Source organism: Dipodomys spectabilis, unplaced genomic scaffold, assembly GCF_019054845.1.
Source record: "Dipodomys spectabilis isolate Male_0828 unplaced genomic scaffold, ASM1905484v1 ptg000158l, whole genome shotgun sequence".
In the NCBI taxonomy this organism is placed as follows: Eukaryota; Metazoa; Chordata; class Mammalia; order Rodentia; family Heteromyidae; genus Dipodomys; species Dipodomys spectabilis.
The window spans coordinates 4192938-4200018 of NW_024870835.1; the positions used below are offsets into that span (position 1 = coordinate 4192938).

Consider the following 7081-nt stretch of genomic DNA (forward strand, 5'->3'; position numbering starts at 1 on the left):
AAAAATTGGGATAATTCAAAGTAACTAAGGAGAAAATTGTCTGCATGGTGAGATTTCTAGATTATTAAAATATTTTCCCAGAAAGGATTCTAAGGAATTTTTTTATTTTTATTTTTTATTGTGAACATACTGTACAGAGGGGTTACAATTACATGGGCAAGATCATGAGTACATTTCTTATCAAGCATTGCAGCCTCCTCCTTTGTTTACCCTTCACATCCCTTCCCAGTCTCCCCCCCCCCCCCCCCCCGCCGTCCCCCCAACCTAATCCTCCCACACACACACACCAAAGTTGAAAAGTTCATTTTCGACATGACAACTTGTACTTCTCATTGTTGCAACGAGCCCACCTGTATTCTAAGGAATTTTTTATTCACCTGTTTAAAGTTTAACTTCCACCAGATGCTTCTGGCTATTGTTGGAAACGAGATTTCTGGACATCACTGGGTTAATAAAGCATACTTCTAATTTTTCTCTGCACCTTACATAAAACATCCTCAGTTTTAAAATAGTAGGGAACCAGGCACAAAGTTCTTTCATATATAAAACTAAACTCTGCCTTCTTGAAGTATTTACTCCTGGGTCCTGAGTTGAGGATGCCATATCGTATTAGAGGTAAGAGCCCAAGCTTTGGAGTTCAACTGCCATGGTTCCTTGTTCTTAGTTTACTGCTGTGTCCTTGGACAAATGGGAGGCTGTAAAGGTGGGCTAAAATCCTGTAGTGATCATTAAATGCGTATATTGTGCCTAGTATATAAATAACTGTTTAATAATGATGATATCATTTTCTACCCATGAGACCACACAATTCTCCCAGCCCTAAGCATCGCCTCTCATATGACATATTTTCAAATCCTAATTTATAAAATATTCTCCAATACCTTAGTTGGAAAGACTCTGAATGGGGTTTCTTGGCTATTCTCCCCTAGATATAATCTGTTCAAAGTGTTGTGCCTTGGCTGGGAATGGGGCTCAATGGTAGAGTGCTTGCCTGGCATGCAGGAAGCCCTGGGCTCAATTCCTCAGTACCACATAAACAGAAAAAGCTGGAAGTGGTGCTGTGGCTTAAGTGGCAGAGTGCTAGCCTTGAGCAAAAGAAGCTCAGGGACAGTGCCCAAGCCCTGAGTTCAGGCCCCAGGACTGGCATAATAGTAATAATAATAATAATAATGTGCCTTTTACTATGATTCAAAGGTTGCAAAGGTTTATCACATTGTCAACACATCATGACATCACAAGCCCTGCTCACCATCCTACATGGTCACCACTTGGTCAAAATCAAGTGCACAGGATAGGACCATATATTGAACCCTATTAATTTTAATCTCTGGGTTCCAGTGTATGATCTCTTATTTTTTCTACTTTTTATTAGTCATGGGGCTTGAACTCAGGGCCTAAGCACTGTCCATGAACTCTTTTGCTCACCTCCACTTCTGGTTTTCTGATGTCCCAAAGATCAAAAAACCTAACCAAACTCTTTTGGGGGTATCTCCTAGGCAGGCGGCTTTATCAAGATGAAGCTGACTATCTCCTTGTGGCCACTGGCTGTCACAAACTCATTGAAGTGGAAAATAAACACCAACTTCCTTTCTATGAGAAGCAGCTAGCCCAGAAGTTGCTGGTGATTCTCTGAGCAATGAATGGAAGGGTTGCCAGAATAAACAAGGCTTCCCACGGAGTGGGGTATTCTAAAGCATGGCAAAGTTTGTCTGCTGCTGAGCATGGGCATTCCTGTTACAGACCAAAGAGAACTTGAGAGAGAAAGCACCAACCTGGTTGCATTGTGGATTCCAATTTGAGTGTTCTCAAGTTGGTTATTATTAAGTAAAAAAGAAAAAAGAAAAGAGAAAAGGACAAAAAGAGAAAAGGATATTCCTGGACTGACGGTGCCTCTTTGTCTGGGGTCCAAAAGCACTAGCAGAGTTCATTGATTTAAATCTCCCTAAAGAAGATGATGTCTGCCAATATGTTGGCATACTGGCCTTGAACGACAGCTCTCTACATACTGAAACCCAGGACCAAAGCACCCAAGATTCTGTGTCTTGATACTCTGTGTGTCCTGCAACACAAATGCTGATATGTTACTTGGCAGAAACAATGTACTAAGAACAATAAGGAGAAGGCTGCAGAATATGCTAAGCAAAGCCAAAGAAATACACCAGGAACAGATCTGTATTAAGTGATGAAAGCTGTCCTCACATCCAAAGGTTAAATCCAGTCAAAAATAAGAATCACTTCTTAAATATAATATAAAAATAAATAATATGAATAAATAAATAAATAAAAACAATCACCAGGCACTGATGGGCTCACACCTGTAATCATGGCTAGGAGGGTGACAGTCCAAGCCAACTCAGCAGGAAAGTCCATGAGACTCTTATCTCCAATTAACTACCTGAAAACTGCAAGTGGAGCTGTGGTTCAAGTGGTAGAGTGCCATCATTGAGCAAAATCTAAGGGACAGCAACCAGGTCCTGAGTTCAAGCCCCAGTAAGGGGACAGAAAAACAAAATTCTGAAGAGTAACAAAAGAAATGATCAGACTTGACAAAATAATAATAAGCCTAGCCAAGCCAGTAACAAGAAGGAGTCCATTTCAATTTAATTACCTGACTCATTCTGAGCATAAAATTCTGGAGTATACCAAGCCCCAAGAATTCTTACATTGTTTGAAGGCTTTGGTGATCTATACATACTGAAATCCAAAATTACTGCTTGATCAATCCAGTCTGTAGGGCCAGCTTGAAGATTAACTACAGTCTATGTATATCTACAGAGACAGAACTATCTCATTACAAATTTACAGTTGGCAAACACAATTCTGCCACTAATGCTCCCTCACCCATGGCAGACATCAACAATCGATCACTGCATCATTTCTCAGTGGACCACTCTGAACATCCACTACCAATTAGTCACAGCGGCATGCAAGAGAAAACCCTTAATTGCCACTTTCTAACCTAACTTATAAGTGATCAAAATGAAGACCAAAAAAATAAAGACAATTTTACATTCCTGTGGTCTCACACTTTATTTTTTGCCGATCGTTGGGGTCTGAACAATGGGCATGGGCACTGTCCCTCAGCTCTTCAGCTCAAGTCTGAAGAGCCACTTGAGCCACAGTGCCACTTCTGGCTTTCTCTGCTTGTGTGGTGCTGAGGAATCGTACTCAGGGCCTCATGCATGCAAAACAAGCACTCTACTGCTGAGCTACCTTCCCAGCCTGGTACATCACTTTTATAATAACAATAGAAAGTATAAATAAATAATAAAGAAAAAGAAATCTGTTTTGAAAGGCTGGAAGTTAGATCATTAGGATATAGACAGACAGTAAATAGAAGATTCAAATTAGTGAGAACTGTACATCAATTTTTTATAAGGCTAGGGATTTTATAATGGAATTGTCAATACACAATAACAATTACTCAGGGACCAAAAATATGTAGTTATGTCCAAATTTAGCCACAAAACTGTTGGAATGTGTGCATACAGCTCTGCCTGCTGCCAGCACCTAAATGACCCATGTCATTGAAGCAAAATGATGTAATAGGAGGCTGTGAACATTTTGACTTTCCCATTGCTCTGGGAGCTCACTCAAATATCCTATTGATTGCAGGGCCAGTTCCACTGGGTTTCAAGGAGAAAGAAAAGGAGAAACGTTTGCCACAGGAAAAAAAATGCTATTTATTCTCATTGTCATATTCAAGCATGGTCTTGAGAAGAGCCGAGGACAAGGAGGATCTGTCTGTTCCCAGCATCCTCAAATTCCTCCTCCATCTCTGAGCAGTTGCTTAGACTTTCATTTTCATCCCTTAGTTCTCAGCTCAATGAATTCCAACCAACAGGCCGCAACTGAAGAGAACCTCAGAAGCACGTGAAGGCCTTTTGAAACTACCAACTCCATGTACTTCCAACTGCCCCTCCAACCTTACCAGTGTGCTCTCACAGTAAGAACCATAGACAGTCCTCTATGAAGAGAACACAATGGAACTTTACACAGCCATTAGAAAGAATAATGTTATGTCATTTGCAGGGAAATGGCTAGAGCTAGAACAAATCCTGTTACATAAGGTAAGCCAAGCTCAGAGAGACAAGTGGCACATGTTTTCTCTCATATGCAGAAGTTGGATCTAAAATACACTGGGACATAATAAATTATAAAGGACTCTAGGCATTCACACATAGTGAGACCAAAGGAAAGTATTCTGAGAAGAACACAAAGGTAAATGCTTATGTGCATCTGATCATGTAAAATATTTATCTAAATGAATTCCAGGAAATGAAAATGGGTTTTTTTTTCATTTTTTCTTGTTTGTTTATCTGTCTTTGGGACGGTAAGAGGGGGACACAGAAATTGAGGGACAACACTCTCTCCACTTCTCTTCAATCTAGTATTAGAATGCCTAGCTACAGCAATAAGACAAGATGCAAACATAAAGGGGATCCAAATAGGGAAAGAAGAAATAAAACTCTCCCTCTTTGCAGATGACATGATCTTGTATTTAAAGAATCCCATAGACTCCACTCCCAAATTACTCAAGCTGATTCAAAACTTTGGCAAAGTAGCAGGTTATAAAATTAACCCCCAAAAATCAATGGCTTTTCTGTATGCCAACAATGAGAAAAGTGTGGCTGAAATTAGGAAAGTAACTCCATTTGTAATAGCCCCACAAAAAATAAAATACCTAGGAATTAACTTAACTAAAGAAGTGAAGGACCTCTATGATGAAAACTTTAAAATCTTGAAAAAGGAAATCAACACAGAACTTAAAAAATGGCAAAACCTCCCATGCTCCTGGATTGGAAAGATTAACATCGTGAAAATGGCAATACTTCCCAAGGCTATCTACAAATTCAACGCAACACCTATCAAAATTCCACCCTCATTCTTCAAGGAAATAGAAGAGGCAATCCAAAAATTCATATGGAACCCCGAATAGCAAAAACGCTCCTCAACAGAAAGAACACTGCTGGAGGAATATCAATACCAAATTTCAAACTCTACTATAAAGCCATAGTAATCAAAACAGCTTGGTATTGGCATAAGAACAGACCTCAGCATCAATGGAATAGAATTGAAAACCCAGAAATGAACCTACAGACCTATAGCCATCTAATCTTCGATAAGGGAGCTAAAACAATAGAATGGAAGACAGACAGCCTCTTCAGTAAATGGTGCTGGCCAAACTGGTTAACTACATGTAGAAAACTAAAGCTAGATCCTTATATATCACCCTGCACCAGAATCAACTCCAAATGGATCAAAGACCTTGAACTCAAAGCAGACACTCTGAAAACATTACAGGATGGAATAGGAGAAACCCTAGGTCTCCTTGGCTCAGGCCGAAATTTTCTGAATAGAGACCCGGAAACACAACAAATCAAAGAAAGGTTGGACAAATGGGAGTGCATAAAATTGCAGAGCTTCTGCAGGGCAAATGACATAGCTAGCAAGATCAATAGAAAGCCCATGGATTGGGAGAAGATCTTTACTAGCCATACAATGGACAAGGGTCTCATATCTAAAATATACTTGGAACTCAAAAAATTAAACCCCCCAACAACAAATCCTCAAAGAAACAACTGCCCAATAAGTAAGTGGGCGAAAGACTTAAAGAGAAGCTTCTCTGAAGAAGAAAGAAGGATGGCCAATAGACACATGAAGAAATGTTCAACATCTCTAGCCATAAAAGAAATGCAAATCAAAACAACATTGAGATATCACCTCACCCCAGTTAGAACAGCAAAAATCAAGAACTCTAACAACAACAGATGCTGGAGGGGATGTGGACAGAAAGGAACCTTACTTCATTGTTGGTGGGAATGTAAACTTGTTCAACCACTTTGGAAAGCAGTATGGAGGTTCCTCAAAAGACTTCACATAGAACTCCCCTATGACCCAGCAATCCCACTTTTGGGCATTTACCCTAATGTTTACAAAAAAGACCACACTAAAGCTACCAGCACAACTATGTTTATTGCAGCATTATTTACCATAGCTAAGATATGGAACCAACCCAGATGCCCCTCAGTAGATGAATGGATCAAGAAAATGTGGTATATATACACAATGGAATTCTATGCCTCCATCAGAAAGAATGACATTTCTCCATTTGTTAGGAAATGGAAAGGCTTGGAAAAAATTATATTAAGTGAAGTAAGCCAGGCCCAAAGAAACATAGGTCCCATGGTTTCCCTTATTTGCAATATCTAGTATAGGTATGAGTCAAGCGGAAAAAGTCAGATAATGTGATAGGAAAACGAACCCTCAAATATGTATTTTAATGTTTTTGTTTCTTTCATGCATGTGTTTCTAACGCATTTATAAGATTATTTCTTTGTTGCTTTGTATGTCCCTCCCCCACAGTGTAACCCCCGCTTTCACTATATTTGATGTCAGTATAACATGTGGAGGAGATGGGGACAAACAAGTCATTTAAGGATTCAGGTGGACCTGTTGCAACAATGAGAAGTACAAAATGTCATGTCAAAACCAGCTTTACAATGTCGGTGTGGGGGGGGGGGGGTATGATTGGGTGGGGGGGGAGGGGGGAGGCTGGGAAGGGAGGTGAAGGGTAAACAAAGGAGGAGGCTGCAGTGCTTGGTAAGAAATGTATGCATTATCCTGCCCATGTAATTGTAACCCCTCTGTACAGTATGTTCTCAAATAAAATAAAATAAAATTAAAAAAAAAAAAGAAATGTACTCATTATCTTGCCCGTGTAATTGCAACCCACCCCTCCATATGGTATTTTCACAATAAAAAAAAGTAATAAACATAAGCATAAGAAACTTAAAAAAAAAAAAAAAGAAATTGAGGGACAAAGGGTGAACAAATGCAGCAGTGATACTTGCTAAACGCTATGTTGACAATGAACTATCCAACTTGTGAGTGGGCATGGGAGGGAAAAAAAGAGGAAATAATGTATTAGTTGCCTAACTTATGTAACTGTAGCCCCTCTGTACATCACCTTTATAATAACAATTAAAATTTTTAGTTAATTTTAAAAAAGAGAGAACCAGCCATAAGACATTGAGGTATTGGGTAATAAAAAGACTGAAAATCTGTCAGATGAAGGCCT

At 39.4% G+C, this 7081-nt stretch overlaps 1 pseudogene; it reads left to right on the top strand.

The window, feature by feature from the left end:
* The first annotated feature begins 596 nt into the window (after positions 1-596).
* On the top strand, positions 597-2179 carry LOC122118963 (annotated as a pseudogene).
* The last annotated feature ends 4902 nt before the right edge of the window (positions 2180-7081 follow it).